Here is a 3,674-nt window from a genome sequence, read left to right as displayed (position 1 = left end):
CCAGTGCTTACAGTAAAAATATTGTGTTTTTTAAAAAAACAAACAAATTTGTGTCTTTGTCTTTTTTTTTTTTGGAGGAGTACAGCAAAAAAAAAAAAATAGCATAAGCAATGATTGTTGGATACATATGCAGAAGAAAGATTTTGTGACTGCTCTGTGTTCTGTTTCAGGCAGGATATATAGAAGGGGAAAAAGAGACAGTTTTGTATTGTATGTTGAGGCAGGTGAGGTTGCAAGCACATTGAAGGGTGGAATTAGGATTCAAAATAATCTTGAGAAATTGGACAGAACTGACAAACTTTGTAAAGAGGAAAGGGAGGAATTAAAGATCAGCTTGGCAGAAAAAGGTCAGGTAGTTGGCTGGCATTCATTTTATGACCCATTCTAACATAGTGAAGCTCCAAAATGAACAGAAACATTGAGATGTATAAGGACTATATCATCCATATGACATAAAATAACTTCAACTCTTAGGTATCAGGTCTAATTTTATGTGTCATACTTATTAGGAAAAAACAGAGACAGTTCAGAGAAGAGCAATGAGATTTAACAGAAATCAGGAAAACATGAGAATGAGAAATATAAGAAGATCGAAGGAGTTTGAGTGGGTTTGCCTATAGAATACTCAAAGGAAAACACAAAGAGAACAATTTATTCCTTTCATCTTTTCCGTGTCTTTTATGTTCATGGTGGCTAGAACAAGAAATAATAGGCTTACTGAATCAAAGAAGATTTAGATTAGTCACTAGGGAGGAACCATTTAACAGGAAAGATTATGGAGCTCTGGAAGAGTGCTCCATTATAACAAGGGGGAGTCTTCAGATGTGCATGGCGATCAGGCACGTACCTGATGAAAACACATTGGCCAGAGGTGAATCCTGACTTGGGGCAGGCGACTGCCCTGGACAATCTCCTGACCTTCTGTCCAGCTGTCCTCTCTCTTATTTTTGTGAACATAATATGAACTGGAAAATTATTGGACTGATCACGCTATCCTGCTCTCGGGAGGTGCCAAAGGACTGGAAGAAAGATTGGCTCTGACTTTATTTAATAACTTGAAATGAACTAGAAAATATGTTAAGGTTTCCTAACTATATTTACATAATGTCTGGGACTATAAACTGCTGTGAAACTTGCATAAATATCTAGAAGTTAGAATAGTTACACATAGTCAAGAAAATTATAAGTGCTAGTCCTGACACTAGTGATCACTGATCTTGTTAAACCTGAGCTGATTCACTAGAGGGGTGTATGAGATGGAGGACAGCATCTGCATTTCTGCATAACATAATTATGAGCTTTCCTTGCCTTCACCAGGACCATCTGCCTGCAGAGCCCCCAGCAGAGTGAGGTGCTGGCCTGTGGCTGGTGGTCCTCTGCGCTGTGAACCAGGTCCAGTAAAATGGCTGAAGGAAGGTGCTCGAGAAGATGGGCTCTTTGGGTAATCCCTAAGATTTGTGCCCCGGCTGCTCGCTAGTGTGCTACGTTTCTCCTCTTTCCTTGGACTGAGTATTTTGATGGATTAGATAGTGTGAAGGAGCTTTTCAAATCCCAGTTTTGGCCTTAGGTGTCTACATTCTGCACATTCTCCTGGCATGACTCAGTTACTGCTGATTTGATCTTAAATGCTGATATATCTGGGACATTTAGTTATTTTGCCCTGGGAAAAGCTTATGAGTCTTTTCCCATAACTTCTTTTTTTTTTTTTTTTTTTTAATGAACACAGAATATGTCTGATGAATCAGATCTTTTACTTCGATTTTTAGTGCAATAGTTCAGGAGCAGTGTTTCCTGTGAAGTTTTTCTACTATTTTACTTTTCATGCTATAGTTTGCCATAAAATTTTTTGGTGCCCTAATTTCACAGGAAAGAAACCATTTAATTTCCTCCTCTCTTCCCCATTTTCAAGCAAATTTGCTGTCTGATTTCTATCCAAGCTGATTACATCCTTTCTCTGACTAAATACTCTTCCAAGGATTGTATTTTCTCTAAATGCATTTGTGTGTGAAGAAAACAAATGAGTAGGTGGTGAAATCATACAATGCAGTACAGGGATGGGAAATCAGATAACACTGAAATGTCGGATCTAATTTCCTGTACTACGATGTCAACAACAAGCGTGTTGGTTTTCAGTGGGAAATCATTTGAAAGTAACAACAAATGAAGAAGTAGTGAAGCGCAAAACATCCTGCTAACATGTGACTCTCAGACAGGCACAAATGCCGGAGGAGGCAGATTAATTCCTCTCCTTGTCTTGTGTTAAAAAGCACCCGGACTTTGCAGGCTAGCGTGGCCCATCCACAAGCTTTCTGTGCAATGATCTGATTTTCATGATTTGTTTATGTTCACGCATAAAAGGATGATTTCTGAAATTTCCTCTGGTGCTGCAGGTGAAGGGGAAGGGATGTCACAGGAGGAGGTGTGTGTTTGTTTCCCCACTTGGGCATTCAGCCACTCCAGGTGGAGGAAAGTCCCCTGTGAGATTTGTGCTGGTCAGTGCTGCGGTCCAGGGGCATCGGTGTGAGGTTCGGGTCGGGGAGCTGTGCCGCCTGGCAGCCAGCACCTCACCTCGTGGAGGACCACGAGATGCCACCGCAGGTTGAGCCCAAGCCAGAGAATCGTCTTAATCTCTAAAGCATCTGAAGATACAATACATTGACTGCTGGTTAGCAGGGAGGTTAAAAAATGCAAAGGGGGCAGTTTAAGTCAAATAGCATAGTGTGTTAGCATTTTGGGCTGACTTGACGTTATATAGCCCAGGAACAGATTTTAGGTTAGTGTTTATTTGCTTTGAGCTCTGAATTGCTACTTTGTTTGTATTATTTGACACCTAAGTAAATCCTGAGCTCCTCATATGCTGTCAGCTAAAATTGTTAGTTTTCTTTTTCCTTTGACAAGCTGAGATTCAAGAAGAAGAGCAGTGCTGCAGGAAGGCAAACCATGGTGCCCGTGACCTCAGAACAAACCTGCACCTTGTGATGCGAGTTTAAACTCCCCAGGCAGCTGAGGGTACAAGACTGCTTGTCTGGTTATTTTTTGTTTTAAGCAGACTCTTACTTTAGGAGAAGTCACCATGTAGATCTGCCATAAGGCTCCAGGAATGTGTCTCTGTTCAGAGGAGCATCAAAGCACAAGTGTTGTAAATCCTTTCGGAGTCAATGAAGATAAGGCATATGCTCAGTGCTCCTCTGAACTACAGCTGCATGTGTCTGATGATAGATATCAAAAAAATTTTAGGCATAAATCTGAATATTTGAGGCCTCCAAACACTTTGGGAGCTACTCAAAATCCATATGACTGTCTATAAATAAACTAATAAATAGATTGTGTTTGAAAGAGTTTGCCAAACTGTTTTTCCTTCACTGCTACCTTTTTTTAAAAAGACTGACACGGTGCAAGGCTTTTCTAAAAAGCAGCGGTGCCATGGTCACCAGGTGCTGTAGCTCTGTAGTATTACTTAAATCCCTTGTAACCCTGCTCGCCTTCAGCCCCTGACAGGTGAGGAGCTCCCAGGTGGTACCAGCTGCTGAAGAGGAAGAGGAGCAGTCCCCAGGCAACACAGGGCCTTGGGGAACGCATCAAGTGAAGCTTTTGGGGATACACAAGATCAGTGGGATCACCCAAGCTTCTGCTTCAGTTGGGGATGGTTTATGGCAGTTTTGCTTAAAGCAAAT

Source organism: Athene noctua, chromosome 1 (assembly GCF_965140245.1).
Source record: "Athene noctua chromosome 1, bAthNoc1.hap1.1, whole genome shotgun sequence".
NCBI lineage: Eukaryota > Metazoa > Chordata > Aves > Strigiformes > Strigidae > Athene > Athene noctua.
The sequence above is the reverse complement of the archived record's forward strand: the minus strand, read 5'-3'. Positions refer to the sequence as shown.